The sequence below is a fragment of the Procambarus clarkii genome, chromosome 5 (genome assembly GCF_040958095.1).
Source record: "Procambarus clarkii isolate CNS0578487 chromosome 5, FALCON_Pclarkii_2.0, whole genome shotgun sequence".
Lineage (NCBI taxonomy): Eukaryota > Metazoa > Arthropoda > Malacostraca > Decapoda > Cambaridae > Procambarus > Procambarus clarkii.
Window position 1 is genome coordinate 7,090,353 of NC_091154.1, and position 15,138 is coordinate 7,105,490.

Consider the following 15,138-nt stretch of genomic DNA (forward strand, 5'->3'; position numbering starts at 1 on the left):
AACGTATCATTTAGTTACATAAATATGCAATACTATAACCCCTCGCAACTTCCTGTGCTTAAATAGATAAATATTTAACAATTAACTTGTTGTTGTGTTGATTTAGGGGCGATAACAATTATCTTGTGTCACTCTCGTCTGGGCCTTTACCTGAGTCCGTTTCGTTATGTTCTGAAGATTCGGGATCAGGTAACGTTAGTTAGCGTTAGCACATGGCATAACCATAGTCGTTACTACTGTCAACCGGCGTAATATGTCAAGCAATAGTTTGGAGGAAAAGGAATAATTGTTTTTGGCATTGAAAGAAGAAGAGGAAGTCGAGGCCGAACAGAGCATCCGGACAGCGTCGTCTGAGGTAAACATTTGGTGAGGATTTTGACGGCGCTGTTTTATGGACAGTTTTAGACAGGTTTTGGGGACATTTGTCCCGTTGACTGTTGACTGTCATACACCACAACCACCACCCTGCGCACCAGAAGGTTAGTAACTGTCCATGTAGCGTTTAATGAGCAATATTACAACGGTTTTAGTCCGTTCTTATGTTTTCAGCACCAGAGCAGACGACTGTAGGAAATTTTCTTACCGTAGACCTACTTGTCTGCTGGTTGCGCTGTCAGGAATACATTTTACAGGATACATTAGGCACACTGTTTTAGCGGGCACAGGGATTGACGAGATGTCGGCACAGGGATTGACGAGATGTCGGCACAGGGATTGACGAGATGTCGGCACAGGGATTGACGAGATGTCGGCACAGGGATTGACGAGATGTCGGCACAGGGATTGACGAGATGTCGGCACAGGGATTGACGAGATGTCGGCACAGGGATTGACGAGATGTCCACATATTTTTTGACAAGCTGTCAGCTTCCTGTCCTCGTCGAAGCCACTAGGGTTAGTGGCCCTCTAGTAACTCTGATATATATCTCGGGCTCATCACTGCAAATGGAGGGGGAGGGAGGGAGGGGGGGGGGGGGGCTAATGACAAGCTGCCGACTTCCTGTCCTTGTAGAAGCCGCTAAAGAGGTAGTGGCCCTCGGGTAAAATTTTGAAAAAAATTGGGAATTTTGGTAAAAAGTGGGTTTCCCCTGCAAATGAAGACTGGCCAATGTATATTTTTTTAATGAAACCACAAAAGTTAGGTATTATACCCGTACCCAAAGATATGTTGTTTTTACACTCAATTTTTAATTGTAGTGTGATGAATGAATGTGTTGATTTATGTCCTGTGGGCAACAGGGTGTGGTCGAGTCATCCTGCAGGCAGCAGGGTGTGGTCGAGTCATCCTGCAGGCAGCAGGGTGTGGTCGAGTCATCCTGCAGGCAGCAGGGTGTGGTCGAGTCATCCTGCAGGCAGCAGGGTGTGGTCAAGTCATCCTGCAGGCAGCAGGGTGTGGTCAAGTCATCCTGCAGGCAGCAGGGTGTGGTCAAGGCATCCTGCAGGCAGCAGGGTGTGATCAAGTCATCCTGCAGGTAGCAGGGTGTGATCAAGTCATCCTGCAGGCAGCAGTGTGTGGTCAAGTCATCCTGCAGGCAGCAGGGTGTGGTCAAGTCATCCTGCAGGCAGCAGGGTGTGGTCAAGGCATCCTGCAGGCAGCAGGGTGCGATCAAGTCATCCTGCAGGTAGCAGGGTGTGGTCAAGTCATCCTGCAGGCAGCAGTGTGTGGTCAAATCATCCAGTGAACAGCAGGGCGTGGTCAAGTTATCCTGTAGGCAGCAGGGTGTAATCAAGTCACCCTGTAGGCAGCAGGGTGTGGTCAAGGCATCCTGTAGGCAGCAGGGTGTGGTCAAGGCATCCTGTGGGCAGCAGGGTGTGGTCAAGGCATCCTGTAGGCAGCAGGGTGTGGTCAAGGCATCCTGTAGGCAGCAGGGTGTGGTCAAGGCATCCTGTAGGCAGCAGTAATCGCCAGTAATCGCGTACGTCGTGTGGCTCGAGAGGCATTCAAAGCAGCGCCTCTGTATTGTGTGTCTATTGTGTGATATAAATATATCACACAACACACTTTTGAATAATATTACTGTAAAAAAAAAAATTAGAAAAAAATCAGACATTGAAATAATTAGGTAATAATATCTCTATGGCAACTCACGCCTAACAGCTCGAGTGGAGCAGACAGCCCCCGACGATTGCTTTGTCAACGCCAAATGTGTGAATTTACTGACACAAATTACATGATCACACATACACTTATAAGCAATACAGGAAAATGAACATAAGGATAATAAATTTGGAGATCGTCAGCAACTCTTCTTTCACGACCTCCAACCACTCCTTCAACTGGGCAGATTAGACAGGAGTCACACACACACTCACAGATGGGCCTCTTCGCCACGTCTGCACCTCTTATTCCACTGTCCTGCCGTCCACACCTTACCTTGAGGCTACCTTGAGGTGCTTCCGGGGCTTAGCGTCCCCGCGGCCCGGTCGTCGAGCAGGCCTCCTGGTTGCCGGACTGATCAACCAGGCTGTTGGACGCGGCTGCTCGCAGCCTGACGTATGAGTCACAGCCTGGTTGATCAGGTATCCTTTGGAGGTGCTTATCCAGTTCTCTCTTGAACACTGTGAGGGGTCGGCCAGTTATGCCCCTTATGTGTAGTGGAAGCGTGTTGAACAGTCTCGGGCCTCTGATGTTGATAGAGTTCTCTCTCAGAGTACCAGTTGCACCTCTGTTTTTCAACGGGGGTATTCTGCACATCCTGCCATGTCTTCTGGTCTCATGTGATGTTATTTCTGTGTGCAGGTTTGGGACCAGCCCCTCTAATATTTTCCACGTGTAAATTATTATGTACCTCTCCCGCCTGCGCTCAAGGGAGTACAGTTTTAGGCTCTTTAGTCGGTCCCAATAGTTTAGATGTTTTACTGAGTGGATTCTAGCAGTAAAGGATCTCTGCACGCTCTCCAGGTCAGCAATTTCTCCAGCTTTGAAAGGTGCTGTCATTGTGCAGCAGTACTCTACTCTAGAGAGCACAAGCGTTTTGAAAAGTATCATCATCGGTATAGCATCTCTAGTGTGAAAAGTTCTTGTTATCCAACCTGTCATTTTTCTTGCAGTTGTGACGGCTACTTTATTGTGTTCTTTAAAGGTAAGGTCTTCCGACATGAGTACACCCAGATCCTTTACATTGCCTTTTTTCTATGTTATGATTTGCCTGAGTTTTGTACGTGGTTTCCGTTTTTATATTTTAATTTTTTCCATAGCGCATGAGCTGGAACTTATCTTCGTTAAACACCATATTATTTTCTGTAGCCCATAGAAAGACCTGATCTACATCTGACTGGAGGTTCGCCGTGTCCTCTATGTTGCCTACTCTCATGAAGATCCTAGTGTCATCTGCAAAGGATGATACAGTGCTATAGGTTGTGTTCTTGTCTATGTCCGACTGGACACACACTGTCCTCTCCAACAGTCCTGGACGCAAGCTGCCCTGCAGCCTATCCTATTACTAAAGTATTAATGCTATCCTGCAACATACAAATGCAAATATCGTGGCCTAACTAGCCTACTCACACAAGGGGTAATGGGAGGTAAATTTGATCTACCTTACAGTCCTGGCTCACGACGCCTGTCCCTCGATGGTGTGAGGTCCCCACGCTTCCTGAGTCGATCCTTGACGATCCAGGAACGTTCCACAAGTCCTCAGGTGTCGTGCAGCCTTTGCGTCATCTCCAATTCAATCCCAGAGATTCAGCTATCCCAATCCTGGTTCACCAGTGGGCACTGAGCTAATCACTATATGCACACACTCGTCCCTGCCTCAAGGCGTTGCTCCTTGTTCTAGGAACGGTGTCGTCCCTTCAAACCCCTCAGTGAATGTGACCCAGTGACAGCTAAGCCTGCCCGCCACACCTTTCCAGATCCTCAGCGTCGAGCGGTGCACCCAGCGTCGTCGCCGACCAATTTTCCAAGTTTGGCACTCCTCCGCTCAATGAACTTGGCTTCTTTCTTGCTTCCCAGAAGCGCAGGGGTATCCAATAACGATGATGGGCTGCGATGGCTATCTTCCTGGTTATCTTGAGATGATTTCGGGGCTTTTTAGTGTCCCCGCGGCCCGGTCCTCGACCAGGCCTCCACCCCCAGGAAGCAGCCCGTGACAGCTGACTAACACCCAGGTACCTATTTTACTGCTAGGTAACAGGGGCATAGGGTGAAAGAAACTCAGCCCAATGTTTCTCGCTGGCGCCTGGGATCGAAACCAGGACCACAGGATCACAAGTCCAGCGTGCTGTCCGCTCGGCCGACCGGCTCCCTGGCTAGTTTAATCCACTGAATAAGGCTTGTAGAGCCTCAAATCCTTGAGAGCTGACCGAGGCACGTCCTCTCACCTCCACAGTCAGGTTAACTCTGACGTTGGCGCTGCCCGGGGCACTCGGTGACGTCACGGCGGGCTCTGATTGGTCGCCCGTGACCCACGCCACCCAATCCGCACACGGCTAGCGTTTTCTACAAAAAGACGGATCTGCAGGTAGGGGGTACTCTTTCATTTATATCTGGGCGCCACTTTCCCTTTTAACCTACAAACTTATGATGTAAATTTCTCCCTTATCTGGCAGCCGGTCTGGTCGCTACATATACCAACAGACTCCCTGTATCTCGGAGAATCAGTAGAGAGCCGATATGACACTTAAAGCAGGCAAACGAAAGAAATAGGTTAGGGCACCATAACAGGTGTTACTGTTTGGAAGGGGAGTACCCTTCCATTATAACACAGGCAGTGAGGACTTCACTGGTGTGCACACACTGGCACGTTTTGCCTGCATACCACTAAGACTTGCTTGTCTTACTAAGAATCTGTCTAAAGACATTTGTTTTTCCCTACATTTTAACACTTGTCTGTAGTAAGACATCACATTGTCATTTAAAAGGTCAATGCAACGGCCTGCTACAGCTTTATCTGGATGAGTTTTTTCAACAAAACTTTGCAAGTCTTCCCATACTTCACACATTTTCTTATCACTTTAGCGTTATCACGGCGCTCGAGAGCATTACCACTTTTTGTGTTGACGTCGCAAAGCCGACTTGCTCACGAGTCACAAGAAAAAATATTTCTATAAACTCTATTTGTTATGCGATCGACTTATAGCCGCATAGCCTATTTGAGAGAACGGCATAGCATTGCTCCATTGAGGTAAGACCATTGTATTTTTGAGACGACAAGTGTAATCGACGTAGTTTTTTATTTGGTGCCGGTCTAACGCATCTTGAGGTTATCTTGAGATGATTTCGGGGATTTTTAGTGTCCCCGCAGCCCGGTCCTCGACCAGGCCTCCACCCCCAGGAAGCAACCCGTGACAGCTGACTAACACCTAGGTATCTATTTACTGCTAGGTAACAGGGGCATAGGGTGAAAGAAACTCTGCCCATTGTTTCTCGCCGGCGCCTGGGATCGAACCCAGGACCAGAGGATCACAAGTCCAGCGTGCTGTCCGCTCGGCCGACCGGCTCCCCCTTGTGTGTGTGCTCTCGCATCCTTGTGTGATATTTTCTACTTATGTTCTTCTAGAACATTCTATTGCGAATACATTGGTACAAAAATGAATTATGTACATCGAAAATTAATGTCAGGACAGTGAAAAGAGTATACACTTTTCAGTGTTGCTGCTCAGTCGCCCGAAACGCCGCACTATTTTCTTAGGTTGAACCTTACCACTGGCTTTCTTGGGACTCATGGCGAGATATATAATAACAACTTTTATGGTCAAATGACCAAAAATCCAACAAAACACTGAAAATCCGGGTGAAGAATTGACGTGGGATAGTCACTGGGCGGGAGGCACTGGTAAACTGAGGGGTGAGGGGCGACGATCGCCGTACCACTATGCGCTAGGTCGGCCTGTACGCGTATCAACAAACTCGCCTTCCGAGGTAACCCTCGACTTCAGGGACACTCGTATTCCGAGGTACCACTGTATGATAAAAATAACAAATAAAACCGCATTGGAAATACATAGAACAAATAATTGAAAATATATTTGTGGCAACACCCAGTGCTTGAATGGCCTGCACGACCGTGTCTGGGCGTGTCACGCATGGACGACCAGCCCCTGATGACGTCACAGCGCACCTTGTCCACTTCCCCACAACCAAAGTAAGTGGAATTTGGTATTTATTTTTACATAGACATGTTCAGGGAAGGGAATTTATCATTTTATGAAGTTAAAAGATTTTTTTTTGGAACACGTGATTTCATGCGCACAGGGGGAATTTCACAATAAACTCGGCGCATCACAGTGGTTAAACTAAGTAAACACAAAAGCCGAAGAAATATAAGAAAATTCACTTTCGCAAACAGAGTGGTAGACAGTTGGAACAAGTTAGGTGAGATGGTAGTGGAGGCCAAGACCGTCAGTACTGTAGTTTTAAAACATTATATGACAAAGAGTGCTGGGAAGATGGGACACCATGAGCATAGCTCTCATCTTGTAACTACATTTAGGTAATTACTCACACAACACCCATCTGGTGGCGTCGCTCCCGGGCATGCTAGTCTTGCTCCAGGCTATCAGTCATCTGTGGTGGCCTACCACCTGTTATCTCTACATTTACTGAGGCTGTTATCTGGTAAAATCCCACACTTGTTACTGGGTATGCTGTCATCCACATCTGCAGAAGCTGTGCCTGTTGATGCCCACACCTGTTCATGAAACCAAGTTGTTGGCCTACAATTTATGAGCTGTTTGCCCACACCTGTTCTTGAACCAGCAGTTCCCACACCTATTCCTGAACCAGCGGTGCCCACACCTGTTCCTGAACCAGTTCTGTCTACACCTGTTACAGCTGTCTGCCACCACCTGCTTCTGAACCAGTTCTGCCTTACATAATGCACTTCTTTTTCTGCTAGGGGGCTCCTTCAATGGCTTATAATTTGCAAGCTGACCTAATAGCTCCCCACATCATATAACACCATACTCCTGGCAGGCAGTAGAAGCCTACTGAGGATTAAAGACCAAAAACTGGACCCTTTAATGAAGGGGCGATGAGCAGAAGATACCCTGTGATTCGTACCAAGAACCCCTCTTCCCACGACCCAGAAAGGCAGAGTGAAACAAAATAGACAACAGCAAGACAAAGCTCAGTAATCTCAGCACGGTGAGCTAAGGGCTCAGCCATTGCAATTCCTCCAGTCATTTACTTGATACTACAGTCGTGTTAGGGTTGTTTCTGCTACTTGAGTCGCAGTTTGCCCTTTCAGTCACCGGGTATTCCAGATAGGCAGAGACCGTCCATTGGACGCTTGCCTGAAGGGACCAATTTCCTGGTGTATTTGGCCCACATGGAATATTGTCCCTCGTGTAATATTGTCCCTCGTGTAATATTGTCCTTCGTGTCATATTGTCCCCCGTGTCATATTGTCCCCCGTGTCATATTGTCCCTCGTGTCATATTGTCCCTCGTGTCATATTGTCCCTCGTGTCATATTGTCCCTCGTGTCATATTGTCCCTCGTGTCATATTGTCCCTCGTGTCATATTGTCCCTCGTGTCATATTGTCCCTCGTGTAATATTGTCCCTCTCGTGTAATATTGTCCCTCTCGTGTAATATTGTTCCTTACGTGTAATATTGTCCCTCGTGTAATATTGTCCCTCGTGTAATATTGTCCCTCGTGTAATATTGTCCCTCGTGTAATATTGTCCCTCGTGTCATATTGTCCCCCGTGTCATATTGTCCCCCGTGTCATATTGTTCCTCGTGTCATATTGTCCCTCGTGTCATATTGTCCCTCGTGTAATATTGTCCCTCATGTAATATTGTCCCTCTCGTGTAATATTGTCCCTCTCGTGTAATATTGTCCCACTCGTATAATATTGTCCCTCGTGTAATATTGTCCCTCGTGTAATATTGTCCCTCGTGTAATATTGTCCTCTCGTGTAATATTGTCCCTCGTGTAATATTGTCCTTTGTGTAATATTGTCCCTCGTGTAATATTGTCCCTCGTGTAATATTGTCTCTCATGTAATATTGTCCCTCGTGTAATATTGTCCCTCGTGTAATATTGTCCCTCGTGTAATATTGTCCCTCGTGTAATATTGTCCCTCATGTAATATTGTCCCTCGTGTAATATTGTCTCTCGTGTAATATTGTCCCTCGTGTAATATTGTCCCTCGTGTAATATTGTCCCTCGTGTAATATTGTCCCTCGTGTAATATTGTCCCTCGTGTAATATTGTCCCTCGTGTAATATTGTCTCTCGTGTAATATTATCCCTCGTGTAATATTGTCCCTCGTGTAATATTGTCCCACGTGTAATATTGTCCCTCGTGTAATATTGTCTCTCGTGTAATGTTGTCCCTCATTAACCTTTCAATTGCGCATCGCATCATGTGATGCTTTGGAGTACTACGCAAGATTTAAACGGCCCGCGGATACACGGGGTTCACCACACCTTCATCAGGGCTCTTGTAAACAGCCGCTATTTTTTTTTAAAAATCGTGGGCCAAACTCCCGGGTGTTAGGGGCCTCAGCATTGAGTGAGCTACCAAGCCTGACGCACGCAGCATGAACTCACAGCACTGCTGTTCAGCTTGTGACCACAGCATCGCCTAAAAATGCCATAATATTCTTGTTCATGCTGTTATGTAATTACAGAAGACCCCTGACTGATAAAACTGACCAGGGTTCTGATAATAGCAGGATTGTGGTGATATTTAGCACTGTGCTCCATGGAGGGAGGAGTAATGCTGTGGGAGGGAGGGTGGTGGCAATGTCTTCTGACTGTGTGTGGCCACCTTTTATTGACTGCACTTGCCATACCAGCTTAGTGGTTCGCTATGGTGAACACAAATGTAGATACTTATATATAACGTGTGTATAGAGGTATAAACAGCAAGAGGAGAAGGTTGGGAGCCGCCATTTTGGTGAGGGAGGAGCGTCGTCTGCAGGACTTACCATGTTGTTTACTGATGACCACGATGGTCTTTGGGCACCATACCAGTTTACTTGTACAAGTATGGTGAATAAAACAGGTAGATACTTATATATAATGTGTGTATGTAGCGTAATAGCACCACAAACAGTATTGTTGTAGGAGAAATATTAGTGCGTCTGGCCTTGAGGGCGGCAGCCATCAGCTGACTGTGTGAGGTCCTACGTCTTTGTGCCTTTACTCACCATACAAGCTTAGATGTACAGTTATGGTGAACAAAACATGCAAATACTTATATATAACCTGTGTATATAGTGTAATAACCGACAAAGTATTTGTTCACTGTTTGATGAACATAATTGAATCAACAATATGCACACCATATTTTTGAGTACAGCGATGATTCACTCATTTTATTATATAAATATATCACACTACACACTATTGAATAATATTACAGCAAAAAAACTACGAAAAATCAATCGGAGACCATTTCACAGTCTCCGTGGTGTAGTGGTAAGACACTCGCCTGGCGTTCCGCGAGCGCTATGTCATGGGTTCGTATCCTGGCTGGGGAGGATTTACTGGGCGCAATTCCTTAACTGTAGCCTCTGTTTAACGCAACAGTAAAATGTGTACTTGGATGAAAAAACGATTCTTCGCGGCAGGGGATCGTATTCCAGAGACCTGCCCGAAACGCTACGCGTACTAGTGGCTGTACAAGAATGTAACAACTCTTGTATATATCTCAAAAAGAAAAAAAAAAAAAAAAGAGACATTGAAATAATTAGGTAATTACTGTATCTCTTTGTGGCTACTCCGGCCTGACAGCTGGAGATCAACAGACCGCCTGGGACGCATGCTGAGTCAGCACCTATTTTTTTGCCAGACTTCCCTGCCCTATAGCGGGCAATATATGCCACTTACAATTTTTTTATTATTTTTCCCGTGATCAGTGAACACAAATTAACAGGTTAGGAAGAAAAATAATTTTTTTTTTTTTTTGCTATGCGCCTGTGGATGTCAAATGGTATATAGCTATGCACCATTTAAGGGTTAATATTGTCCCTCGTGTAATATTGTCCCTCGTGTAATGTTGTCCCTCGTGTAATGTTGTCCCTCGTGTAATATTGTCCCTCGTGTAATATTGTCCCTCGTGTAATATTGTCCCTCGTGTAATATTGTCCCTCGTGTAATATTGTCCCTCGTGTAATATTGTCCCTCGTGTAATAGTTGTCCCTCGTGTAATATTGTCCCTCGTGTAATATTGTCCCTCGTGTAATATTGTCCCTCGTGTAATGTTGTCCCTCGTGTAATATTGTCCCTCATTAATATTGTCCCTCGTGTAATATTGTCCCTCGTGTAATATTGTCCCTCGTGTAATATTGTCCCTCGTGTAATATTGTCCCTCGTGTAATATTGTCCCTCATGTAATAGTTGTCCCTCGTGTAATATTGTCCCTCGTGTAATATTGTCCCTCGTGTAATATTGTCTCTCGTGTAATATTGTCCCTCATGTAGTATTGTCCCTCCTGTAATATTGTCTCTCGTGTAATATTGTCTCTCGTGTAATATTGTCCCTCATGTAATGTTGTCCCTCATGTAGTATTGTCCCTCATGTAGTATTGTCCCTCATGTAATATTGTGAACAATGGAAATCTATTTTTTCCGTGATCAGGGAAAAAAATGAACACTTCTATAAGACGAAAGAATTTTTTTCAATTTTTTTTTATTGCGCCTGTGGGTGTTAAATCCATATGGGCCCCTAGCAGTTTGAGGGTTAATGCCTCTCAAGGACCTAGTGTGTGTCAAGATTGGGTAGAGCTAATCCAGGGCCAGGATTGAAGAAACATTTATGCATCTACTTGCGAACCTGTACATCTTTTCTCAATCTTCAGGATTCAAGAAGCATTTATGCATCTAATAGCAAACTTGTACAGTGGCCCCTCCGTTTACGAATTTAATCCATTCCCAGAGACGGTTCATAAGCCGAAAATTTGTAACCCAAAATTTTTTTTCCCATAAGAAATAATGTAAATTGAATTTATCCGTTCCACACTCCTTAAAATATTAATTTCAAAATAGATTTCATACCTAATTCACACAAATATTTAGTACTAAAGTATGTACAAGTTATAGCTAATCTTTACTGATGACTCTTGTTGGAGTATGGAAGACTGTGAGGAGGGGGGGGGGGGAAGAAAAGGTGTTAGTGTTTGGAAAGGGAGTCCTCTTTCATTATAACATCAGGCAGTGATGACTTATGGGGTACTCTCTCTCCTACATTTTGCTTGCATACCACTAGGACCTGGTTGTGGCTCACTGCTTATTTTTTCTCCCTAAAAACCTTTCCCTAGAAACGTGTTTTTTCCCTACGTTGTAACGCTTGTCTGTAGTGAGGCATCACAGTGTCATTAAAAGGTTAAGGCAACCGCCTACTACAGCTTGCTCTGGGTGAGTCGTTTCATCAAATGTTTGCATTTCTTCACATAGTCTACACCACTTTTTAATTGTTGAGGAAGGGACATTCTGTACTCCTTCCTTAAAGAAATTTCCTCAGCTGTCTCTTGTTGTTGCTGCTTGTGTGAAGGGCTAAGAGTTCTTCGGTGGTCAGTTCTTCGCTGTGTTCCCTCACCAACTGACAACACACAACACTGTGAATGCCACTTCTTTTACTAGATTTTTCAAACCATCCCCTGCTCGTCATAACCCTTTCGTATCTGCATTACTTGTTCCAGGTTTTCTTTAAAGGGTCTTCATGCAATACCTTGCATTTTCACAAATGATGGCCTCTGAAATGCTATCACCCGCTAACTCTTTGTTGTGTATCCAAATTAATAACAACTTTTTAACATCCTTAATCTTTAAACTGCGGAGCACATCATATGAAGGGTTGAGTAACTTGCAATAAATTGTGCATCACATCATATAACACGACACATGACGCGATGAAGTACCGCGCAAGATTTGAATGGCCGACGGGGTAGAGGGGGCCCCCATACGCTGCCCAGGAACTATAGTAAACAGCCCCCCATTTTGTAAAAAAATCCAGCTCACACCACCAATGCGTGGGAGACCCCAGTTTACCAGCAGTCACCATGTCGAGTGCACGGCCGAATGCCTCCCGGGCACACACCACACAATCACTTACCCAAGAGCAAATAACGAGTGAATTATTTTCTGATGGTGAGGAAAGTGATTTTGATGACTCTGACATTGATAAGGACTACTCACAATTGACCGATGATAGTAGCACAGACAGTGAAAATGAGATACAGCCTCCTCCCATGGCGAGGCCTACACGCTCACCCATGCCTCCTCGCCCAGTGTCTACTCCAATTCACCCACGACCACACAGTTCCTGTGCTTATTTAGCGTATGAGGATATTTTGGGTGACGAGTCAGAGGAAGACGACTCATTTTCTGGTTTTAGTGAAGTGGATTCAGAACATAGTGTTACCGAGCCTGTTGCTAGTACCAATGGTGTTACCGGGCGAGAATTTGTCGCGTCGGCAGGGTCTCGCCCAGCCAAGCGCCACCGCCTGGCACCACAAGAGGAACCAAGACCTTCATGTTCATGTGCTTTCACCTCACGTGCACGTAGCGGCCGTACTTTGCATAGACGGGCTTCAGCTCCTGGTCCACAGTGTGCATCCTGCCTCACCGTCGTGCCCCTGTTGCGTCTCGCAGGACACCAGGTGTACTTGTTTGGAGTGATGGTGACGATTTTATTCCTCTTAATTCATGCCTTTGACAATAAAGACGTTGGGATTACAGACCTTTTCCCTGATACTGGTGAGGACATGTGTGAAATGGAATATTTTACAGCATTCTATGATGAGCCGCTCATGGAATATATATTGTACACCAAACGAACCTTCATGCAGCTCATCTCATTGGAAAAGAGATCACAGAATATTCACGATTGCAGCGTTGGAAAAACACAACTGTAAGTGAAATGTATGGATTTTTAGCAACATGTATGTTGATGAAGCATTGTGTCAAACATGCTATCACTGATTATTGGAGTAAAGACCAGACTATTCCAACACCTTTCTTCGGGAAATATATGTTCCGAGACAGGTTTCAGATACTCCTTAGGTGTCTACATTTTGCATGTAATGAGGACTGGACAGAAGATGATAGACTTCGGCGAGTCAGGCACTATATGAATGAAGTGATTGGAAAGTTCAGAGATTAACACGTACCAGCACAGAAGCTAGTGATTGACAAATCCCTTGTGCTTTTCAAAGGACGTGTTGCATTCAAGCAGTATATTCCCTCCAAATGCAACAGATTTGGATTGAAATTCTTTGTTCTGTGTGACTGTGAAACAGGTTACGTATTACACGTGATTCTGTATTCTGCTAGCGATGTTGACATTCCCGGGAACGACCAACATGGTTTCTCAGGTAGTGTGGTGAAGTCACTGATGGCAACATGGATGAACAAGGGCCACATTTTGTACACGGATAATTACTATACAAGTCCCTTGCTAGCTAGGTTTTTGATTGAAAATAGAACTGGATTGGTTGGCACAGTAAAGCCAAGAAGAAGGGAAATGCCATTGTTTGAAAATAAACTTGAAGTTGGTGACTGCGAGCTAAGAAAATGTGATCAAATACTCTCAGTTAGGTGGAAAGACAAGGGAGAAGTGAACTTGCTGACAACCGTTCATGATGGTACAATGGTGAACAGTGGCAATTAAGGTGAACCAAGTAACACAAGATATAATATATAAGCCAGATTGTGTTCGTGACTATAACATCAACATGCGTTTGGTTGATAAATCTGACATGATGGTGGACACTGTCGAGTGTGTGCAGAAAACATTGAAGTGGACGAAAAAAGTGTTTTTTCATTTTGTTGACATGAGCATGTTGAACTGCTACAGTATGTATCTGGTGAAAACTGGACGTAAACCAAGTTTCCGTTCGTTTGCTTTTACACTTGGGACAGTTATTAGCAAAGTTTGGCAAAGGTGTTCCTGGCATACAAAGACCCATCATGAACCCAGTGTTGCAGCATGCTGCTACACCCAGGCTCGCTCACATTGAGGGCTTTCAAGCACACAGACTAAAACATTTGCCACCATCTGGAAAGTGTGCAATAGGCCAACGTGATTACCACTCTCTCCAAGACTTCTAAATGTGCAATATTAGTGCAAAAACCTGTAAATAGTGTGTGCATGTGTGTAAATATAATAATAAACAATGTGAATACATATTATATTGGCATAATGGAAAACATTTGTGTACGCATGTGTATTCTCAACGTATGCAACATTTATTGCCATTAACCATGATGTAACATTATATGCAACATAATTAGTGAATAATATTAGCGATAAAATATGCCTAGACACTGTAAATAATGCGGCGAAAATAAATTCGTGGCAATCCTGGCTGCTTGAAGACCGTGCACAACATCTTGCATGAGCGATCGTACAGGGTGTGCCGTCATCGCCCATATTGTCGGCTCAGTTATGTCACCGGTAAGTACAATTAATTTTTTTTTATTTTTCTCGTGGTCAGGGAACACAACAGGTTAGGAAGAATTTTTTTTTCGGGTGGGGGGGGTATGCGCCTGTGGGTGACAAAGGATAATTAGCCCTGAGCAACACAAGGGTTAAGTGTTTGTGTTCTTTGTCTCATGATTATTGATATGCCTTTTGCCATTGTACTGCCTGGTTAGTTCAACAACCCGTATACCATTTCATGTTTATGAATGATCTCTTGTTTTTGTTCTATGGTCATCCTCACATGTGTTTTCTTAGGTTGAACCTTACCACTGACTTTCTTGGGACCCATGGCGTGACATATAATAATTACTTTTATGTTCAGAACCCCAAAAAGCAGAAAAACAATGAAATTCTTTACAAAGAATTCAAATGCGATCGTCAATAAGCGGGAGGCACTGGTAAACTGAAGCGAAGGCGACTGTGCCACCAGGAACCACACGCTAGGTCGCCCATACGCGTATCAACAAACTACGTTATTCGAGGCAAAGCTCGTAAGCCAATTCATATTTTACGAAGAAATTGGGCTCGTAACCCGAAAGGTTCCTATATAGGGGCATTCGTAAGCAGTGGTGTCACTGTATATCTTTTCTCAATCTTCAGGATCCAAGAGGCATTTATGCGTCTACTTGCGAACCTGTACATCTATTCTCAACCTTCAGGATAAAAATTTATATGTCTACTTGAGAGAAGATGTACAGGTTCGTAAGTAGGCATGTAAATGCTTTTCTCAATCTTTGGTTCAATCATTGTTTACATTTTT

The 15,138-nt window shown here is 44.7% G+C and overlaps 1 protein-coding gene across 1 annotated transcript in view; it reads left to right on the top strand.

Moving 5' to 3' along the window:
• Positions 1–344: 344 nt before the first annotated feature.
• Positions 345–15,138, top strand: part of LOC123764058 (uncharacterized) — a 69,672-nt gene continuing 54,878 nt past the window's right edge. Inside the window, exon 1 of the mRNA XM_069339069.1 lies at positions 345–479. The gene's annotated coding sequence lies outside the window, so the exon portion shown is untranslated. The remainder of the gene's footprint in view (positions 480–15,138) is intronic.